Source organism: Vicia villosa, linkage group LG5 (assembly GCF_029867415.1).
Source record: "Vicia villosa cultivar HV-30 ecotype Madison, WI linkage group LG5, Vvil1.0, whole genome shotgun sequence".
NCBI lineage: Eukaryota > Viridiplantae > Streptophyta > Magnoliopsida > Fabales > Fabaceae > Vicia > Vicia villosa.
Genome location: NC_081184.1, coordinates 119,098,485 through 119,123,636, shown reverse-complemented (window position 1 = coordinate 119,123,636; position 25,152 = coordinate 119,098,485). Strand labels below are relative to the sequence as shown.

At 33.9% G+C, this 25,152-nt stretch overlaps 1 pseudogene; it reads left to right on the top strand.

The window, feature by feature from the left end:
* The first annotated feature begins 793 nt into the window (after positions 1–793).
* On the top strand, positions 794–24,739 carry LOC131605260 (protein FAR1-RELATED SEQUENCE 5-like; annotated as a pseudogene).
* The last annotated feature ends 413 nt before the right edge of the window (positions 24,740–25,152 follow it).

Genomic DNA, 25,152 nt, shown 5'->3' with positions numbered 1-25,152 from the left:
GTTCAAGTAACTCATTATGGATAGGTTCAACGATCTCTAATTCTTTAAATGTCTGATTTTTTTGCTAACAAAACCAGGAAATAAATGTGAGACAATTCTAAGTTTGTATCAATGTGAAACTTTACATTGAGATGAATTATTGATGACACGACATAAAGCTCTGCCAAGGTAGACCTTCCCACAATGCAAATTGTAAATGGATTACGTCTGATGACAAAAAATTCGACTCTAACAGTTTTTCTTTGCTTGATTGTCCCAAACATAATTAAAAAAAAACTTAGTTTCTTGTGATTAATCTTTACAAGATAAATTGAAGATGAAAGAACATTTAAGTTTGATTACTCAAAGCTCCACATTGCTCTAATGTGTCTCTGTCGAGTCCAAATCATCTCCATTTTCTAAAGAAATTGAGATCAACATTTCTTTCTCTAATTGAATGACAAGTGGCATAAATTAATATCAATGGTTAAGATTTTTATTAATATTTTATGTTTAATAAATTGAGAAGAAAGCATTTTACATAATGCTGAAAAAGTTTTGGTGGGAAATATTTCCGGAAACGTTGAGGAACACCAACCAAACCCACAACAATGGCATCTTCTTCAAGCATATTCATCAAAATCACACCAACCAGAAACCACATCATAGAATAATCTTCATAATCATCTATCACTCTTCTTTATAATTTCATTCACTCCTCACTGGTAGCATTTATCTTACTTTTGGGTTATATCGTCGTCGCGGTCTCGTGTTGTGTAGACGTTTGAGTTTGATGCAAATGGAAGAGCAGTAAATGACAGTGAACATGGTGCCTCATTCTCATTTCATGGGTAAGAACATTAGGGATTTTTATTTGAGCTCAAGATAACTGTTCATTTTATAAAATTATTTTTCTGAAAATGTTCCTGTTAATTTATATACAAAAGTATATTTGAATTTATATATTTAACATATGGAATCTATTTTTTTTCATTAGAATCCCCAAATGAGTTATCAAATTCAACTCTTAACAGTGTGGTTCAATGGGTCAACAATATCCATGAAAGTATTTTGCCAAATAGTGAAGAGAATTTAGTTGATTATGCTCCACACTTGGAAATGGAGTTTGAATCGGAGGCGGTTGCCTATGAATTTTATAATGATTATAGTAGGAGAATTGGATTTGGTATTCGTCGAGAATATGGTAATAAAAGCAAAATAGATGGAATTCTGACTTCAAGAAGATTCTCGTGCTTTAAAGAGGGAAAACGGGGCATTGACAAACGAGACCACATGACAAAACAATCTAGAGCAGAAACTAGAACCGGATGTAAAGCACGTATGGTTATTTCACTTGATAGAAAAGTTGGAAAATACAAGGTTGTTGACTTTGTATATGATCATAATCACCCTCTTCAACCATCGGGATATGTTCATATGATTCGCTCTCATCGATGCATTTCTGAGGTACAAGCATCACAAATTATGTTGGCTGATGCATCGAGACTAAAACCAAAAGATTTTCACGAGTATGTGTCAAAGCAAGTTGGAGGAATAGACGTTGTTGGTTATACAAGACAAGACCATAAGAATTACCTTCGAACTAAAAGAAATCATTCATTAAGATATGGTGAAGTGGGTGCATTGTTGATGTATTTCAAGGGACAAAGTGAAAATCCTTCATTCTTTTATGAATTTCAAATGGATGTTGAAGAGCAAATAACAAATATATTTTGGGCTGATGCACAAATGATAAATGATTATGGATATTTTGGTGATATCATCACTTTTGATACAACTTACAAGATAAATAAGGATTATCGACCATTGGGAGTGTTTGTTGGACTTAATAATTTTAGACAAACGATTGTTTTTGGGGCAACATTGCTCTATGATGTAACAATTCCTTCTTTTCAATGGTTATTTGAAACTTTTCTCAAAGCTATGGGTGGAAAAATGCCTAAAACTATTTTAACAGATCAAGATGCGACAATGGCTAAGGCTATTTCTCTAGTTATGCCTCAAACATTTCATGGAATATGCACTTGGCATATAAGAGAAAACTCCCTAAGGCATGTAAACCATCTATACCAAAAAAGTTCACATTTTTCCTTAGATTTTGAAGCATGCATTGATCTACATGAAGAAGAAGAGGAATTTCATAATGCATGGAATGCTTTACTTCTTGAGCATAATGTTTCTGATGATTCTTGGTTACATTCAATTTTTCGAGTGAAGAATAAATGGGCATGGGCGTATGTCCAGAAAACTTTCACCGCAGGTATGAGATCTACTCAATTAAGTGAGAGCTTCAATGCTGATTTGAAATATCATTTGAAGTCAGATTTAAATTTGGTTCAATTTTTCACACATTTTGAAAGAGTTGTAAATGGAAAACGAAACAATGAGTCCGAAGCCGATTATGAGTCAAGACATAAATTGCCTAGGTTGAAATTGAAGAAGGCTCAAATGCTTGTTCAAGCGGGAACCATTTACACTCCAAAAATATTTGAGGAATTTCAAGAGGAATATGAAGATTATCTAGACACTTGTATAAAGAATTTGGAAGACGGGTTGTATATTGTTATAAATTATGATGACAATAAGGAGCGGAAAGTAATAGGGAATTTAGAGGATCAAAAGGTTGCTTGTGATTGTCGTAAGTTTGAAAAACATGGTATTTCATGTAGTCATGCTTTGAAGGTTTTGGATGCAATGAACATTAAGCTTATTCCTTCGCACTATATACTCAAGAGATGGACAAGAGAAGCAAGGTCGGGAAGTAATCAAGATTGGAAAGGACACCATATTGATTTGGACATAAAAGCTCACTTCGTGAAACGATACAATGAACTATGTACTCGAATGGTTAAACTAACAAACAGAGCATCTGAATCTCATGAAACTTACACTTTTTATCCAAAGTTTATGAAGAGTCCAATAAGATAATTAATGATATGTTGGCTAAAAAGTATATGGAAGGAGAATCAATTGGAATGTATCACATAAACATATCAATTGCAAATGCTGAATTTGACAACAATGTGAACCCTGTTGGTTTTGTGGAAGAAAAAGGAATAAAAAAGAAAGAATGTCCATATAAGAGTAAAAAACGACTCAAATCTTGGAATGAAAAATTGTCTAAAAAGAGAAAGGCAAGTGTATCAAGGAAAAAGAAAAAACCTCAAGAAAATTTGGTAATTTATGTATAAATTTATTTCAATATCTTCATTATAATACTTGTTACTTATACTTGATGTTTATGATACAAGTTAGTTCAATTATGCAGGAAAAACCAACAGCAGCGGCAACAACTGACAGTGAACATGCCCTTCATTCAAATCAAACTTTTACTCAATTGTTGATGGTAATTAAATATTTCATGCATACGTACAATATAACTTTTAACTATCTTTTATAAAAGTATACTGAACCTTCCTATTCATTGGCAGCAACCACAAGACTACAATTCAATTTCTCTATCTTCAGATCATGTGATTTTAGATGGAAGCCAAAGTGAAGGTGGAAGTCAATTTGGCATGTTAGAGATGCACAACTTATTTTAACTATTTATATATAACTATTTTGAATTATTTTTTTTGAAGATGAAATTTTTTGAAGAAAAAGACTCATGAAAAAGAAGACCTTAGGGTGAGAGCCTCTCTTTTTTGCAGAAAATCTGGAACTGCATTTTCTGTAGATTTTGTATAAAAAGTTTTGTTACAGTGTAATTAACTTTGTAGCAGAAACTAGTTTAACTTGGTACATAAGTTATGCTTTACTTAGTTTTATTAAGTATATGTATTATGCTTTAGTTGGTTTCAATTTACAAATTTTTATAACATGGTTAATTTCATGTAGCAGAAAGTAACAGGGTTTAGCTTTGTGATAGTTTATCAGTAAGTAGCAGAAAGTAGTTAATTTCATGTTATATGCTTTAATTAATTTGGTATATGTTATAACAATATTGTCCTTTTGACTAAGTTGTTGGAGCTTTGTGGTAGTTTATAAGTATAGTTAACTTTGTAGCAGGAATTAGTCAAACAATTTATATCATTTTATTAAGTTTTTCAATATAAGAGTACAAAAGATAATTACATTATACATTCAGTACAAGAATTTTTCAATACATTCGGGACAAAAAAAATTCAATAGAAGAGTACAAAAGATAATTACATTATACATTCAGTACAAGAATTTTCAATAGAGCTAGGAGATTCTTTACAATTCTTCATTCTTTAACCATTTCTAATGCAAAACAAAATCAACACCTATCAATACACTTTTTTTTTGCTTCTACTGTGTTTCTCTTTTCCTTCTAGCAGTGTGTTCCTCTTTTGCTTCTATTGCTTCTATTGTGTGTTTATTTGCAACAGAGAAGCAAACAAAACCAAGTCAATCTAAACCATCAACTACCATTCAAACACATCAAATTAATAGATATACAGATCAACACTATTGATTAATACCGCAACCCCATCGAAGAGATTAAAGCCACCAAAACCAGATGAGAAACACTCAACAAGATGCACCCAAAGCTCAATAAAATCAGATAAAAACACTGCCGGATACAAGAGACTGAAAATTCGGTAGGACGAGCCGAAACAAAAATGCGTAGCTATGATAGGTCCTAGAGAACCGACAGTTTCAAAGCTGTAATTCACACCACTAAATCGGCCGAGACGAAGTATTAAACTGAAAATAAAAAATTCAGCCTCCAACAACAGTAACAGAAAGTTTCAAATACGATCAGCTTCGCTCCAACAACGTAAAGACTAACAGTTTGAAGTTTGATATAGATACCATGCCCAAGAACAGTGAATCGAACCACAATCGACTATGATAATGGTTGAGAAGCGGCTTGGATCATGGTGCAGATGTCGTTGATGGAGTTTACTGGAAATTAAAATTATGGAGGAAATAGTATAAATAATCTTAGCCATTGATATTATTTTATACCACGTGTCATTCAATTAGAGAAATAAATGTCGATTCCCATTTCCTCAAGAAATAGAGAAGAGCTGGACTCAACAGGAGTCCAGCTCTTCTTCATTTCTTGAGTAAATTGATGATCACATCATATCTCTGTGCTTATCTGTTGCACTATTTTTGGAAAGTTTGATTTTTGGCTAATTTGATTTTATGGTTAATTCCATATTCTGTGATTCAGTAGTGGTTGATTTATTCAAGTTTCTACAGTTTTGTTTAAAAAATATTTTAGTTGGAAGAGGTTTAATTATCATAATAATATTAAAAAGATTTAATAGGATTTGTATTCATTAAAAGATTTAATTGAATTTATTTTGAAAGAAAGATTTAACTAGATGTGCTTTGAAGCAAAAAATTAACTCATATTTGTTTATTCCAACATTTTTTTAAGTTGTTTTGGAAAGATTTTGATTGAAAAAGATTTAATTAAACAAAGATTGCATGAAGAGATTTAATTGAACGTGTCTTAAATATAATATTTAGTCTGCAGAATATTTAATTAGATTGGATTTTGATTGTCTTTTAATGGACTTTTGGCTGAAAGGTAATTTAAATATAAAGAGATTGTTCTCCTTATTTGAAGACATATTTTTAGATAGAATATCTACTTAGTTGGAGAGTTTTGTTGGGTTGACTCTATATTTTGTTTCTTATGTAATACTCCATATAAAATAGTATTTCATATATGAGAAAGATAGAGTATTTGTTCTATAATGATGATTTAAATTACTCCACTTATAATTATAATTGTTGTCTTGCAAATAATTGGGAGAGTCTTAGAGTGAAAGTTAGAGGGATTAAGATTAACGGGAAGCCTAAGTCGAAATTCACTGATAGTATTAGGAAAATGAGAGTTCAAATGAGAGCTTTTTATACTATTGACTACTATATTAGTGAATTTCCTTTTATTGGTAGATGTCCTCCGGACGTAGGCGACGTTGCTCCAAATTAACAATAATATGTTATTTATTTTGTTTATTTGTTCGTCGTTCCTTTTAAATCATATTGTGTCACAATTGTCTCAACATTGGATGTGGCATGTAGTCACTGATTGAATAAAATTTTAATTGACATTAGAGAAGACACCTTGTTCGTGTTGGGTGAGCTCCAGGAGTTTATTTAATTCAGTTCAATATGCACAATACCAAACAAAGAGGGTAGGTTATTCGTCCACTAACTCTTGTTGGTATAAACTATTACTATTGAAAGGCCTATATAGTTGCTTTTCTTAAGTCAATAGACAACTAGATCTAGAAAATAATCGTAAAGGAATGGATGTTGGGTCATCATGAGGAGCATCCATATTGGGTCAAGAGCAACACACAAGTGAAAGAGACGCCACATGTTCACCCAAAACCCTAAGAAAATTATTATTCCACCCCATACTTCTAGTATTATTGTGTTGAATGCAGTATAGGGCAAGCAACAAAAGAAAGATTTGGAAATATTGATCCGGGAATTATTGTCCTCAGAGATGGAGAGATGCCATTCAACAGTTTCTACGGTTTCGAACATTGGATTTGAATGAGCAAAAAGTTAACAAAGATATAGACAGGAAAGAATAACGAATACATTCTTAGAAGAGAAATAACTTATCAGGAATGTAAATATATTCACTATTCACAAACATACACTTACCAACCCGTTATATTCAACCTGCGATACTCATCTATGTCATCACGTATCTCTCACATAAGTGTCCATCTCTGGAGCACAAACGAGATCATCAACAACTAAGGTTATCTCTAACGCGAAGCTGCGAGAACATCCGTATTCTCGCGTCGGCGATCTCTCGCGCGCCGCTCAAACACGAAAGCATTAAGAACAGATACAAACAGTGAATGCTAGCTCTAAATCTATCTCTAGAGTTCAGAACCAACAGAATATCATCCTAGATAAAGATTCAAGCAGTTTATCTCTAAAGCAACTCAAATCTCCAGCACAAAGCAAAAATCCAGAACAATATCAACACAGATTTATAAAGCAAGTTAAATATAACATTATAATCGGTAAATATACATCAGATTCAAGTAAATATACAAACAAACCCAACACAAAAGAAATACACAAAGAATAGAGAAGATAAACCAAACATCTCGCGGGTTGTCAGCTCCGGTTGATGAGAAATCCACCTCCGATCTTCCAAGTGCATGACCCGGTGTTGTTTTCTAAGCTAATCCTAATCTAAGAATGAAAATGATGGAGTTGGAACCAAAAACTCTCCAAAACCATACCCTAGAAATGTTACAAATGAGGAAATATAAACACAATTTCTGCTACGGCCGCTTAGCGGCCAAATCTCGCTTAGCGGACTACACATATTACAAAAATATCAAGAATAGTAAACAGGCCTCCGCTTAGCGGCCAGAGTCACCGCTTAGCGGCCAGAAAAATTTGTTCGCCCCTGGAAAGCGCGCTTACACGCCGCTCAGCGGCGCTCTCTGCACAAAACTTGCTTATTTGATCCAAAATCGCGCAATCGGAGTCGTGCCTTCGACACTTTATTCCTCGAGGCTCCAATAAGCATGAATACCTATAAAAACAAAGGAAAAACTATTAAACGATATATAAAACATATAAAAACTAAATAATGTGAATATATACACAAAAGTGGGGATTTTATTACAAAAACGGAATGAATAGAATCGATAAGTGCCACAATTATATACTCAAAATAACAACATTTTGGCACTTATCAAACTCTCCCCAACTTAAAACTTTGTTTGTCCTCAAACAATGTCAAATAAATCAAGGAATTGAAAGTAATAAACCAAAGAATTGTGAATCAACAAGTTTTGAAAACCAAAAACAAATGTATGGCTCAATACAAAAACGTATAAACAAAGTAAATACTTACCACTATCCTACAACGACAACATGTAAATGAAACTAATCCTAAGCACAAAAAGCATACAAAACATTCTAACACAATACATGCTCACATCATGAATCACACCTAGCAAAAATTCATCAATGGATGAAGAACACACAAAGGTGAAGGACTTTTAACACTCATCCAACAATCTTGCAAACAAAAGATTAAATTATGCATTCATCCAAAAATCACATTGAAGATACAAAAGCAAGAATCACAAGGACTTTTCAAGGTTGTAATGTGGCTTGGTTAACAAACAAGGGATAAGTCCTAAGGCTAATCGAAACAAAAACTTGCCTAAACCTAAGGGAGTGATCAATCCACCAAAGATTCAAACAACAAAATCTCGATCAAACTTCTTCCTTAACCACAAGTTTCTCAAACCAATCACAATACTTATTAGCACAATTATTCACTTCTCTTTTCTTTTTCTTTTTCAAAACTCTTTTTCCTTTTTTTTTCTTTTTCTTTTCTTTCTTTTTCACATTTTTTTTCTTTTCTTTTTCTTTCTTTTCAACCTCATAGCAACAACCATATAAGTAGCAATCATTTCTCCCCAACTTGAATTCAACCACACCATCATATGAATACTCCCTACTTTTTAAGGCAAGGTAAAAATTCATACCAAAAATCATGGTTGAGGGTTCAAGAAAACAAAGAATCAATCATCCATGCAAAAATGAGAACTGAACACTCAAAGATAAGCATTTAGCAAAAACAACATGGACCTTGACAAAAAGCTCAAAATGGTTAACAAATGATCACACACTCACAAGGTGAATTGACTATTTAGTTTTGGTAGTTGTGCTCAAAATGAAACAAAATGCCTTGATTCTTTTCATGCTTTCATAAAATCAACATAAACAAAAGATTAAGCATAATAAAATCCAGTTAAAACAAAGATTGTGGCCTCCAGCATATATGAACAATGGAAAGCTTCCTCACATTTATGGTTTGGGAACTAAAGTGATTCAATCAACAAGCAAGTAATGCAAAAGAATGAATTGTATGGTAATTGTACAAATGAAAAGTTTCCTAAACATGCTATGCTATAGAAAGCGATAAATGAGTACCTTGAATGATACGACTTCAAAAACAATATCCTACCATACATCCGCAAGTTGAAACACTCAAGCTTTGGAAAATCACCTCAAAAATCTTCGAATTACCGAACAAAATTTGAGTACAAACAACCACAAAAGAATTAGAAAAACAAAACTAGTATCTATTACTAAATAGCCTTGGTGAAAGTGGGAAAAATGAGTGAACCAAGTGGAATGGGAATCCCACTGGTACAAAGTAAGAAAACAAAATTCTGCTGTCATCGCTTAGCGGAGCTAGGCTCGCATAGCGGATGACAGAAAAACCAGAAAAATCAGAACAAAAACAGCTGTTCCAATCTTCCTCCACTTCACCTAAATACCTCAAATACTGAAATATAGACAAAAATTTACAACCGTTGGGGTGCCTCCCAACAAGCGCTTGTTTTACGTCGTTAGCTCAACGCCTTTATTGTTTTGGTGTTTGGAAAGTAGCTTCCTCTCGTCATGCCTTGGTGACGTCTCACCGCACAAGCCTAAAGAAAGTGTCCTAACCAAAGCACTCAACAAACGTTACGAGTACAATATATACAACAATTATACGAACATAAAAGAAAACGCAAGTATATAAATATGTACATAAACAAACACATATATACAAACATGAAACACATATAACTATTAACATACACAAAGAGAAAGTTGGTGAATGTTGGATTCACAAGTTGAAAAGTGAAGATTTGTTATTAAAGAGTTCATCCGAGATCAACATGTTTCACCAACATTCATCAATAAAAGTATACTTATATGTAACATATACAAGTAAAACTATATGGTGGACATAAACAAGTAAACATGTACAAGTAAATATATATACAAGTGAAACTATACAATATATACGTTATATACAAAGCTAAAAACCACGAAAACTATTGCTATGCAATCACAACCATCCCCGGCAACGGCGCCATTTTGTTGAATGCAGTATAGGGCAAGCAACAAAAGAAAGATTTGGAAATATTGATCCGGGAATTATCGTCCTCAGAGATGGAGAGATGTCATTCAACAGTTTCTACGGTTTCGAACATTGGATTTGAATGAGCAAAAAGTTAACAAAGATATAGACAGGAAAGAATAACGAACACATTCTTAGAAGAGAAATAACTTATCAGGAATGTAAATATATTCACTATTCACAAACATACACTTACCAACCCGTTATATTCAACCTGCGATACTCATCTATGTCATCACGTATCTCTCACATAAGTGTCCATCTCTGGAGCACAAACGAGATCATCAACAACTAAGGTTATCTCTAACGCGAAGCTGCGAGAACATCCGTATTCTCGCGTCGGCGATCTCTCGCGCGCCGCTCAAACACGAAAGCATTAAGAACAGATACAAACAGTGAATGCTAGCTCTAAATCTATCTCTAGAGTTCAGAACCAACAGAATATCATCCTAGATAAAGATTCAAGCAGTTTATCTCTAAAGCAACTCAAATCTCCAGCACAAAGCAAAAATCCAGAACAATATCAACACAGATTTATAAAGCAAGTTAAATATAACATTATAATCGGTAAATATACATCAGATTCAAGTAAATATACAAACAAACCCAACACAAAAGAAATACACAAAGAATAGAGAAGATAAACCAAACATCTCGCGGGTTGTCAGCTCCGGTTGATGAGAAATCCACCTCCGATCTTCCAAGTGCATGACCCGGTGTTGTTTTCTAAGCTAATCCTAATCTAAGAATGAAAATGATGGAGTTGGAACCAAAAACTCTCCAAAACCATACCCTAGAAATGTTACAAATGAGGAAATATAAACACAATTTCTGCTACGGCCGCTTAGCGGCCAAATCTCGCTTAGCGGACTACACGTATTACAAAAATATCAAGAATAGTAAACAGGCCTCCGCTTAGCGGCCAGAGTCACCGCTTAGCGGCCAGAAAAATTTGTTCGCCCCTGGAAAGCGCGCTTACACGCCGCTCAGCGGCGCTCTCTGCACAAAACTTGCTTATTTGATCCAAAATCGCGCAATCGGAGTCGTGCCTTCGACACTTTATTCCTCGAGGCTCCAATAAGCATGAATACCTATAAAAACAAAGGAAAAACTATTAAACGATATATAAAACATATAAAAACTAAATAATGTGAATATATACACAAAAGTGGGGATTTTATTACAAAAACGGAATGAATAGAATCGATAAGTGCCACAATTATATACTCAAAATAACAACATTTTGGCACTTATCAAACTCTCCCCAACTTAAAACTTTGTTTGTCCTCAAACAATGTCAAATAAATCAAGGAATTGAAAGTAATAAACCAAAGAATTGTGAATCAACAAGTTTTGAAAACCAAAAACAAATGTATGGCTCAATACAAAAACGTATAAACAAAGTAAATACTTACCACTATCCTACAACGACAACATGTAAATGAAACTAATCCTAAGCACAAAAAGCATACAAAACATTCTAACACAATACATGCTCACATCATGAATCACACCTAGCAAAAATTCATCAATGGATGAAGAACACACAAAGGTGAAGGACTTTTAACACTCATCCAACAATCTTGCAAACAAAAGATTAAATTATGCATTCATCCAAAAATCACATTGAAGATACAAAAGCAAGAATCACAAGGACTTTTCAAGGTTGTAATGTGGCTTGGTTAACAAACAAGGGATAAGTCCTAAGGCTAATCGAAACAAAAACTTGCCTAAACCTAAGGGAGTGATCAATCCACCAAAGATTCAAACAACAAAATCTCGATCAAACTTCTTCCTTAACCACAAGTTTCTCAAACCAATCACAATACTTATTAGCACAATTATTCACTTCTCTTTTCTTTTTCTTTTTCAAAACTCTTTTTCCTTTTTTTTTCTTTTTCTTTTCTTTCTTTTTCACATTTTTTTTCTTTTCTTTTTCTTTCTTTTCAACCTCATAGCAACAACCATATAAGTAGCAATCATTTCTCCCCAACTTGAATTCAACCACACCATCATATGAATACTCCCTACTTTTTAAGGCAAGGTAAAAATTCATACCAAAAATCATGGTTGAGGGTTCAAGAAAACAAAGAATCAATCATCCATGCAAAAATGAGAACTGAACACTCAAAGATAAGCATTTAGCAAAAATAACATGGACCTTGACAAAAAGCTCAAAATGGTTAACAAATGATCACACACTCACAAGGTGAATTGACTATTTAGTTTTGGTAGTTGTGCTCAAAATGAAACAAAATGCCTTGATTCTTTTCATGCTTTCATAAAATCAACATAAACAAAAGATTAAGCATAATAAAATCCAGTTAAAACAAAGATTGTGGCCTCCAGCATATATGAACAATGGAAAGCTTCCTCACATTTATGGTTTGGGAACTAAAGTGATTCAATCAACAAGCAAGTAATGCAAAAGAATGAATTGTATGGTAATTGTACAAATGAAAAGTTTCCTAAACATGCTATGCTATAGAAAGCGATAAATGAGTACCTTGAATGATACGACTTCAAAAACAATATCCTACCATACATCCGCAAGTTGAAACACTCAAGCTTTGGAAAATCACCTCAAAAATCTTCGAATTACCGAACAAAATTTGAGTACAAACAACCACAAAAGAATTAGAAAAACAAAACTAGTATCTATTACTAAATAGCCTTGGTGAAAGTGGGAAAAATGAGTGAACCAAGTGGAATGGGAATCCCACTGGTACAAAGTAAGAAAACAAAATTCTGCTGTCATCGCTTAGCGGAGCTAGGCTCGCATAGCGGATGACAGAAAAACCAGAAAAATCAGAACAAAAACAGCTGTTCCAATCTTCCTCCACTTCACCTAAATACCTCAAATACTGAAATATAGACAAAAATTTACAACCGTTGGGGTGCCTCCCAACAAGCGCTTGTTTTACGTCGTTAGCTCAACGCCTTTATTGTTTTGGTGTTTGGAAAGTAGCTTCCTCTCGTCATGCCTTGGTGACGTCTCACCGCACAAGCCTAAAGAAAGTGTCCTAACCAAAGCACTCAACAAACGTTACGAGTACAATATATACAACAATTATACGAACATAAAAGAAAACGCAAGTATATAAATATGTACATAAACAAACACATATATACAAACATGAAACACATATAACTATTAACATACACAAAGAGAAAGTTGGTGAATGTTGGATTCACAAGTTGAAAAGTGAAGATTTGTTATTAAAGAGTTCATCCGAGATCAACATGTTTCACCAACATTCATCAATAAAAGTATACTTATATGTAACATATACAAGTAAAACTATATGGTGGACATAAACAAGTAAACATGTACAAGTAAATATATATACAAGTGAAACTATACAATATATACGTTATATACAAAGCTAAAAACCACGAAAACTATTGCTATGCAATCACAACCATCCCCGGCAACGGCGCCATTTTGTTGAATGCAGTATAGGGCAAGCAACAAAAGAAAGATTTGGAAATATTGATCCGGGAATTATCGTCCTCAGAGATGGAGAGATGTCATTCAACAGTTTCTACGGTTTCGAACATTGGATTTGAATGAGCAAAAAGTTAACAAAGATATAGACAGGAAAGAATAACGAACACATTCTTAGAAGAGAAATAACTTATCAGGAATGTAAATATATTCACTATTCACAAACATACACTTACCAACCCGTTATATTCAACCTGCGATACTCATCTATGTCATCACGTATCTCTCACATAAGTGTCCATCTCTGGAGCACAAACGAGATCATCAACAACTAAGGTTATCTCTAACGCGAAGCTGCGAGAACATCCGTATTCTCGCGTCGGCGATCTCTCGCGCGCCGCTCAAACACGAAAGCATTAAGAACAGATACAAACAGTGAATGCTAGCTCTAAATCTATCTCTAGAGTTCAGAACCAACAGAATATCATCCTAGATAAAGATTCAAGCAGTTTATCTCTAAAGCAACTCAAATCTCCAGCACAAAGCAAAAATCCAGAATAATATCAACACAGATTTATAAAGCAAGTTAAATATAACATTATAATCGGTAAATATACATCAGATTCAAGTAAATATACAAACAAACCCAACACAAAAGAAATACACAAAGAATAGAGAAGATAAACCAAACATCTCGCGGGTTGTCAGCTCCGGTTGATGAGAAATCCACCTCCGATCTTCCAAGTGCATGACCCGGTGTTGTTTTCTAAGCTAATCCTAATCTAAGAATGAAAATGATGGAGTTGGAACCAAAAACTCTCCAAAACCATACCCTAGAAATGTTACAAATGAGGAAATATAAACACAATTTCTGCTACGGCCGCTTAGCGGCCAAATCTCGCTTAGCGGACTACACGTATTACAAAAATATCAAGAATAGTAAACAGGCCTCCGCTTAGCGGCCAGAGTCACCGCTTAGCGGCCAGAAAAATTTGTTCGCCCCTGGAAAGCGCGCTTACACGCCGCTCAGCGGCGCTCTCTGCACAAAACTTGCTTATTTGATCCAAAATCGCGCAATCGGAGTCGTGCCTTCGACACTTTATTCCTCGAGGCTCCAATAAGCATGAATACCTATAAAAACAAAGGAAAAACTATTAAACGATATATAAAACATATAAAAACTAAATAATGTGAATATATACACAAAAGTGGGGATTTTATTACAAAAACGGAATGAATAGAATCGATAAGTGCCACAATTATATACTCAAAATAACAACATTTTGGCACTTATCAAACTCTCCCCAACTTAAAACTTTGTTTGTCCTCAAACAATGTCAAATAAATCAAGGAATTGAAAGTAATAAACCAAAGAATTGTGAATCAACAAGTTTTGAAAACCAAAAACAAATGTATGGCTCAATACAAAAACGTATAAACAAAGTAAATACTTACCACTATCCTACAACGACAACATGTAAATGAAACTAATCCTAAGCACAAAAAGCATACAAAACATTCTAACACAATACATGCTCACATCATGAATCACACCTAGCAAAAATTCATCAATGGATGAAGAACACACAAAGGTGAAGGACTTTTAACACTCATCCAACAATCTTGCAAACAAAAGATTAAATTATGCATTCATCCAAAAATCACATTGAAGATACAAAAGCAAGAATCACAAGGACTTTTCAAGGTTGTAATGTGGCTTGGTTAACAAACAAGGGATAAGTCCTAAGGCTAATCGAAACAAAAACTTGCCTAAACCTAAGGGAGTGATCAATCCACCAAAGATTCAAACAACAAAATCTCGATCAAACTTCTTCCTTAACCACAAGTTTCTCAAACCAATCACAATACTTATTAGCACAATTATTCACTTCTCTTTTCTTTTTCTTTTTCAAAACTCTTTTTCCTTTTTTTTTCTTTTTCTTTTCTTTCTTTTTCACATTTTTTTTCTTTTCTTTTTCTTTCTTTTCAACCTCATAGCAACAACCATATAAGTAGCAATCATTTCTCCCCAACTTGAATTCAACCACACCATCATATGAATACTCCCTACTTTTTAAGGCAAGGTAAAAATTCATACCAAAAATCATGGTTGAGGGTTCAAGAAAACAAAGAATCAATCATCCATGCAAAAATGAGAACTGAACACTCAAAGATAAGCATTTAGCAAAAATAACATGGACCTTGACAAAAAGCTCAAAATGGTTAACAAATGATCACACACTCACAAGGTGAATTGACTATTTAGTTTTGGTAGTTGTGCTCAAAATGAAACAAAATGCCTTGATTCTTTTCATGCTTTCATAAAATCAACATAAACAAAAGATTAAGCATAATAAAATCCAGTTAAAACAAAGATTGTGGCCTCCAGCATATATGAACAATGGAAAGCTTCCTCACATTTATGGTTTGGGAACTAAAGTGATTCAATCAACAAGCAAGTAATGCAAAAGAATGAATTGTATGGTAATTGTACAAATGAAAAGTTTCCTAAACATGCTATGCTATAGAAAGCGATAAATGAGTACCTTGAATGATACGACTTCAAAAACAATATCCTACCATACATCCGCAAGTTGAAACACTCAAGCTTTGGAAAATCACCTCAAAAATCTTCGAATTACCGAACAAAATTTGAGTACAAACAACCACAAAAGAATTAGAAAAACAAAACTAGTATCTATTACTAAATAGCCTTGGTGAAAGTGGGAAAAATGAGTGAACCAAGTGGAATGGGAATCCCACTGGTACAAAGTAAGAAAACAAAATTCTGCTGTCATCGCTTAGCGGAGCTAGGCTCGCATAGCGGATGACAGAAAAACCAGAAAAATCAGAACAAAAACAGCTGTTCCAATCTTCCTCCACTTCACCTAAATACCTCAAATACTGAAATATAGACAAAAATTTAGAACCGTTGGGGTGCCTCCCAACAAGCGCTTGTTTTACGTCGTTAGCTCAACGCCTTTATTGTTTTGGTGTTTGGAAAGTAGCTTCCTCTCGTCATGCCTTGGTGACGTCTCACCGCACAAGCCTAAAGAAAGTGTCCTAACCAAAGCACTCAACAAACGTTACGAGTACAATATATACAACAATTATACGAACATAAAAGAAAACGCAAGTATATAAATATGTACATAAACAAACACATATATACAAACATGAAACACATATAACTATTAACATACACAAAGAGAAAGTTGGTGAATGTTGGATTCACAAGTTGAAAAGTGAAGATTTGTTATTAAAGAGTTCATCCGAGATCAACATGTTTCACCAACATTCATCAATAAAAGTATACTTATATGTAACATATACAAGTAAAACTATATGGTGGACATAAACAAGTAAACATGTACAATTAAATATATATACAAGTGAAACTATACAATATATACGTTATATACAAAGCTAAAAACCACGAAAACTATTGCTATGTAATCACAACCATCCCCGGCAACGGCGCCATTTTGTTGAATGCAGTATAGGGCAAGCAACAAAAGAAAGATTTGGAAATATTGATCCGGGAATTATCGTCCTCAGAGATGGAGAGATGCCATTCAACAGTTTCTACGGTTTCGAACATTGGATTTGAATGAGCAAAAAGTTAACAAAGATATAGACAGGAAAGAATAACGAACACATTCTTAGAAGAGAAATAACTTATCAGGAATGTAAATATATTCACTATTCACAAACATACACTTACCAACCCGTTATATTCAACCTGCGATACTCATCTATGTCATCACGTATCTCTCACATAAGTGTCCATCTCTGGAGCACAAACGAGATCATCAACAACTAAGGTTATCTCTAACGCGAAGCTGCGAGAACATCCGTATTCTCGCGTCGGCGATCTCTCGCGCGCCGCTCAAACACGAAAGGATTAAGAACAGATACAAACAGTGAATGCTAGCTCTAAATCTATCTCTAGAGTTTAGAACCAACAGAATATCATCCTAGATAAAGATTCAAGCAGTTTATCTCTAAAGCAACTCAAATCTCCAGCACAAAGCAAAAATCCAGAACAATATCAACACAGATTTATAAATCAAGTTAAATATAACATTATAATCGGTAAATATACATCAGATTCAAGTAAATATACAAACAAACCCAACACAAAAGAAATACACAAAGAATAGAGAAGATAAACCAAACATCTCGCGGGTTGTCAGCTCCGGTTGATGAGAAATCCACCTCCGATCTTCCAAGTGCATGACCCGGTGTTGTTTTCTAAGCTAATCCTAATCTAAGAATGAAAATGATGGAGTTGGAACCAAAAACTCTCCAAAACCATACCCTAGAAATGTTACAAATGAGGAAATATAAACACAATTTCTGCTACGGCCGCTTAGCGGCCAAATCTCGCTTAGCGGACTACACGTATTACAAAAATATCAAGAATAGTAAACAGGCCTCCGCTTAGCGGCCAGAGTCACCGCTTAGCGGCCAGAGAAATTTGTTCGCCCCTGGAAAGCGCGCTTACACGCCGCTCAGCGGCGCTCTCTGCACAAAACTTGCTTATTTGATCCAAAATCGCGCAATCGGAGCCGTGCCTTCGACACTTTATTCCTCGAGGCTCCAATAAGCATGAATACCTATAAAAACAAAGGAAAAACTATTAAACGATATATAAAACATATAAAAACTAAATAATGTGAATATATACACAAAAGTGGGGATTTTATTACAAAAACGGAATGAATAGAATCGATAAGTGCCACAATTATATACTCAAAATAACAACATTTTGGCACTTATCATATTGCAACTATATATAGCCCAAAACAACAACCAACATGGTCACCTTTTGATCATATCATTTCTTCAACTTCCCATGAAATCTCTCAAAAACCCTTCCCTACTCAATCTATTTTTCACTCAAAATCTTTCTTTTTGTGATTCATCATATCAAAAGGAGCTCAAGGAAGTGGAATTTAAGGTAAAGTTTATTCTACTCAATCCCCATTCCATATATTATGTTGTTTTTTAATTTAAAAATTGGTCACACGATAACCGAAGATATATTTTCGGTTTACAGTTGAACAATACCGGAAGTACATTTCTGGTTTTCTGTCTGTGTTTATTTTCCACCAGAATTGGTGATTATGTTACCTACTACATTAGGTATGGTGCATCCCGATAACATTCTCAAACCTCAATTACCTCAAGTTGTTTCACCACTCGTATCTCCTATCATAACAAAGATGGTAGATATTCAAGATCATTTTTAAAAATGGAGAAGAGTTTGAATTACGTGACAACATGTTGCATTGGATTCGCATAGAGGAAACAAAACTAAGATTTGATGTTGTGATTAGAAGGTCAGATAATGGTACGTCTAAAAGAAATAAATTTGTGACTTTGACATGCGAAAGAAGTGGGAAATATATCAGTCGTATCCAAAAATTGAAACGCGATGACACCAGTTCAAGAAAATGTGAATGCTCGCTTAAGTTGCCTGATTATCATTTGGCAAATAAAAACTGGAGATTTAATATGATATGTGGTTTACACAACCATGATCTAAGTCAAAAGTTGGTCGGTCATCCAATTTTGTGTCACCGTCTTCCGGACGAGAAGACATGTGTTTCTGACATGACTTTGAGCTTAATACTGCCCAAAAACATTCTTGCAACCTTGAAGCACAAAAGACCCTAGAATACATCAAATATCAAGAAGATTTACAATATGCGTTATCAATCCAAATTAGCGCTTAGGGGGGATCAATCCAAATATGCGCTATACAATTGTAAAAACATATGGTCTTCCTTGTGCTTGTGTCATCTGAGAAGATGAAAGTTGATTACCCAATTCATATGGACGAGGTCTCTAGCCATTGGAAGAGACTCAATTTTGAAGATGGCGATAAAACGAAAGACAAAAGCTCAGTATTTCCATCTTGATTGAGGGAAGTGATACAAGAAGTATTTCCATTTTTGAATGGGAAGTGATTCAAGGAGCAACCGAGGAAGATTGTGTTCCCGGAGACCACATATTTGAAACCACCATCTCAACCAGTAAAAACTAAAGGGGCACCTAAAAAATTAAAACCGACACCGGGCGATAGTACGAGGAGTCCATCATATTTTGAACATGTTGACAAAGTTTTTCCCGATTCACCTACTCCAAAATCTCAGAAAAGCGCTTTCAAAGGCCCCCGTATAAGCAAACCAACTACAACACCAACTCCACCAAAAAATACCATTCATCGATCACTTGCCGGTTTTTATGCACAAGTACATTGAACGGACCGTCAATATGGGGGCGACAGTAACTGTGGTTTTCGAGCTGTTTCGGGTTTGCTCAGGAAAAGGGAAGAGGATTACATTATTGTCTGACATACCCTGATCAAAGTGTTGAGGGGAAATAGATATTATACACACGCGTGTTCGGGAGTAAAGAGAAATTTAAAGAAATATATAACGCTCTTGTACCAAGCGTGAGTGGATTCGTACCAGAGGATAAGTGAATGCGTTTCCCTGAAATATGTAATCTAATAACAAGTGCGTATGAGAGGGTGTGTATTAATCTTACGAGATACAGTCTCTCGAAGACATTTTTTCCCTCTGCACACTGCTCCAAGTGCAAACCCCAATGATTGTATCATATGTGTTGGTTGGGTTCAAATCCGCGACATTTTGTTCAAGTGTATTTGAAACCGGGATGCCCTATACCACCTACATCATCGGAGTGGGCGATTCATTTCACAATGCCTTCTGAGATTTGGCCGGACCAATTCAATGAAACGATCCAAGAATTCAACAAGTTGAACAAGATGGAAATAGGAAAAAAAAATAGAGAAAACTCAAAAGGGGTGCCTCCGGTGGATTTGGACGACGATAATTTTTTTGGGTCATTTGCGTAGTTAGATCTCATTTTATTGTAAATGTCATCTTGTTCATGTATTCTGCTGTGGAAATATAGTCATTTTTGTAGTTTGGAGTTGTCCACTTTACCGGCGCCAATTTGTAACGTTTGACACAGAGGGGATTCAAGATTGGTCGATCTGATTTTCTATGTTAATGTTATGAATCCTTATGTAATGTGACACGCCGCCTGACCACCACATTGTGGTCGATCTGATTTTCTATGTTTATGTTATGAATCCTTATGTAATGTGACACGCCGCCTGACCACCACATTCAGGGCCGGTCCTTTGAATTTGGGTGCCCTGGGCGAATCAAAAGAGTGGGGTCCAAAAATTGTTTTTAACAATAAATACATAAGGATAAAAGAAATAATTGGATAAAAACACATTTTCATTTGACATTGTGCAAAAAGAATATAAGTATGGATCTTAGAATTAATGTTTATATTACATCAAAACATAAATCACTATAAAGAGACTTCTTATTCTTCTTCTTCTTGATCCGATTTTTTTTCTATAATTTTTTTTACCAAACCTTTAAATTATTTAAATACCGTCCTCTTAATATTTTTTATTGCAAAATCATTAATAATTTGCCCATACTCAAGGTTCCTCAAAAAATTATTTTCAATTGAAATCAATGCAAGACTATTTAATCTATCTTGTGACATAGTAGATCTAAAATAAGATTTTAATAATTCTAATTTCGAAAAACTTCTTTCAGCAGATGCAACACTGGTAGGAATAGTCTATATTATTCTATAACGTATGCGTGTATTAGAAAAACAATTAAAAGTATTTAAAAAACTCAATATCATATAGCTTGATTTTGATTCAATTGTTAAAACTTTTCTAATTAATTTAAATTCTTCAAACTAAATTTCATTATCAAGATCAACAGAATCGCCATGTTTTAAACAAGTTTCAAGATGTTTACAACATGCTTTCAAGTCCCTATCAGATAATGATCTAAGCCTTTCAATACTAAACAAGAATTCAAAAATATTTTCATATGTGCTATACTGCTAAAATCTTCTATCAAGTGAGCCAATTGTTTGATCTGCCATATATAAGAAATAGTTATTTCGGAAATACTCTTCAACAGACTCAAGATTCAGTTGTGTGAGTTGAGACAGATTTTCATCATAGTGTTGTTTTTAGGGGATTTTCATCATAATATTAATTGATTTTATTCTACTCTTTATTTTATTTATGGAAAATTACATTCTTTTATTAATTAATTCTTACTTTGTAGTGCCGCTATAATTTTGTTAGTCAGTATTTATCAAAAATAAAATTCTAGCAAGTATTTTTATATTAGAAAATTTTCTTTTAATATATATAGGGGTAAAAAAATATTTTTGGTGCCCCTAAAATTATGGGGCCCTGGGCTCCCGCCCCACGAGCCCTTGCTCAGGGCCACCCCTGACCGCATTGTGGTCAATCTGATTTTCTATGTTTATGTTATGAATCCTTATGTAATGTGACACGCCGCCTAACCACCACGTTGCCAGGAAGACTTTCGATACAAGGAGTCGATTCCTTAATTGAACCATCGGCTTTAATACCACACTGTTGGGGGTCATCATGAGGAGCATCCAAATTGGGTAAGGAGCAACTCACAAGTGAAAGAGACACCACATATTCACCTAAAACCTTAAGGTGATAGGTGTACGAGTCATCTCACTTATAAAGTGTTCAACCTCCACTATTTTAAACAATGTGGGACTGACAACTCACACTTGTACACAACAATAGACTCCCCCAAAAATTACAAGTGAAGACAATATAAAACTATGAAGTTAGATAAAGATTGATCAGCTGAAAAATTCGTTTACCACGAAGAAATCTTTTAGTCGTCTTGAATAGTCTAGTCCAGTGATTAGACGATTATCAAATTATTAGTTTTTTCTCACTTCTGAGTAGGGGTGGCAAAATGGATGGATTGGATGGATATGGATTTGATCTTTAATGGATGGATCAAACCAATCCATTAATCCATTACAATCCATTAAACTCTCTAAATAAAAATCCAATCCAATCCATCCATTAAGGAATAAAATCCATCAAATCCATCCATTAACAAATTTCTAATGGATGGATATCCATCCATCCAAAAGATAATTAAAAATATTTTATTTTTTAAAAAATTTCATAAAAATAATAATTTACGTATTTTAAAATAGTTTTTTCGTTTTTTTGAAAAATAATAATTGATTTTTCGTTCTTCCGAAAAAATATGAATTTTCATTTTTTCAAAAATAAAACTCGTATTTTCGTTTTTTTCGAAAAAAACTCAATTTTTTTGTTTTTCTAAAAAAAACTCGATTTTTTCGTTTTCCCAAAATAAAACTCGACTTTTTTCGTTTTTTCGAGAAAAAAAAACTCGATTTTTTCATTTTCCCAAAAAAACTCGATTTTTTCGTGTTGCCCAAAAAAACTCGACTTTTTTCGTTTTTCAAAAAAATATCGATTTTTTCGTTTTCCCCAAAAAAACTCGACTTTTTTCATTTTTCCAAAAAAAACTCAATGTTTTTCGTTTTTCGAAAAAAAGCTCGACATTTTTCATTTTTCCAAAAAAACTCAATTTTTTTCGTTTTACGGAAAAAAACTCGACTTTTTTCCAAAAAAAAAACTTGATTTTTTTCGTTTTTTGAAAAAATACTCTACTTTTTTCGTTTTTCGAAAAAAAACTCGAGTTTTTTTGTTTTTCCAAATAAAACTCGATTTTTTTCGTTTTTCCCAAAAAATCTCGACTTTTTTCATTTTTTCAAAAAAAACTCGATTTTTTCGTTTTTCGAAAAAAAACTCGGCTTTTTTCATTTTTCCGAAAAAAACTCGATTTTTTTCGTTTTCCCCAAAAAATCTCGACTTTTTTCGTTTTTCTAAAAAAAACTCGATTTTTTTCGTTTTCCCCAAAAAATCTCGACTTTTTTCATTTTTTCGAAAAAAACTCGATTTTTTGTTTTCTGAAAAAAACTCAGCTTTTTTCGTTTTTTGGAAAAAACTCAATTTTTTTCGTTTTCCCCAAAAAAACTCGACTTTTTCGTTTTTCAGGAAAAAAATTCGATTTTTTTGTTTTTCTGAAGATAAAAAACTCGACTTTATTGTTTTTTTAGAAAAACCTGATTTTTTCCGTTTTTCGGAAAAACACGATTTTTTTCGTTTCTTGGAAAAAACTAGGTTTTTTCGTTTTTCTGAAAAAACGCGATTTTTTTTTCTTTCCGAAAAAACATGATTTTTCGTTAATTCGAAAAAACGCGATTTTTTTGTTTTCCCGAAAAAACTGGATTTTTTTGTTTTTCGTAAAAACATGATTTTTTGTTTTTTCGAAAAAAAACTCGATTTTTCAATTTTCTGAAGAAACTTGTAAATAATTTAAACCATTTAAAGTATAAAATAAAAATAATCCATTGAATTATCCAAATGTGTTGGATGGATTGGATCCATCCATGTATATAAATGGATGGATTTAATCCATCCATTAACTTATTTTTTATTTGGTGGATGGATTGGATGGATTTTAGCTTAATGGATTCAATTGCCACCCCTACTTCTGAGTAATTTAAAAATAAATTAATTTTAATATAAAAGATTTATATTTTTTTATCTCGCTAAGCAATTAAAGCAAACCCTTACCTTTCTTGTTCTGTCTTTGACAATCCACTGGTCAAAGCGTCTCTTCAAAGCGTCTCCTCGAAGCTTTGTCGTCGGAATCTGTTCCTCTCAATTTCGGACCGTGTTTACCATGGCTCAGGTAAATTACGTTTCCGATGATATCACATTTTAAATTTTATGCAAGCTTCCTTTTCGTTCTTTCAAAAGATTTTCGTCTGTTAACAAATCTTGGTACGGGTTTATAGAGGGTCATGAGTTCCAAACAATGTTCTACCAACACACCCTAGACACCTTTAAGAAGAAATTTGATGATGATTAGGACGATTCAGAACCGTTGTTACTTCGAATTCATAATTACATAGATCCTACTTTAGAGTTTGTTCAAGATAGAAGCCAATTAGAACTTTCGGTTGAATTCCCTGATTACAGGTCTATTCGTATTTTGGGTAAAGCTGAAAATGGGACCTTCTGTTTTTATGATTTTGACGGTGATGACGAACGTCGCTATGAGAGGTTTCAATATGGAGATGTTTTTGGTTTAGGGGGAAGGAATCATGATGAAGATATTTTTGGTATCGCGGATGGGAATCATATGCACCTGCATCTATGGAACCCTATATCTGGTGAGGTTCAGCCCATCCCTTCCCCTAGTTTAGAGCATTACTGTCCTGAATCAGAATTCCGTATTCTTGTGCATGGCTTTGGAAGCTTTCCATTCGAGGAGGATACCGAAAGGGAGTTTGAAACTGATAAATACTTGGATGACTGTTGCGCTAAAAGTGAAATCAACTTCGAAGTCGACTATGACTCCTATTTGAAAGAAACGAAAATTGAACATTGTATTATTCAACATATAACAGGACCTTTTGGGGTCGATTACTAGATGCTCGATGATACTCCTCCATATAACAGCAGTGGCGGAGCCAGGAATTTTAGATAGTCTGGGCAAAAAATTTAACTGCAAATTACATGTGACATAATATATAAATAGTCATAAAGTGTGCTACATAAGAGAGATGAAACCTAACATGTGAATATTGTGCTAAATAAAATTAGGAGGTAAGTGCCCTCTCTAAGACCTCTTTGCGGTGAATGTTTGAATAATATCAACATCTTTAATTGACTTGAATATCTCCCGCTCGGTGTAACATATCATCAAGTCATTGAACCACAAATTGTTGATTTTGTTGAGCAAATTAGACTTGATAATCCTCATTGCTGAAAAAACTCTTTCAACGGATGTTGTCGACACCGGTAATATCAAAGTCAACTTAATGAATTTGTAGACTAATATAT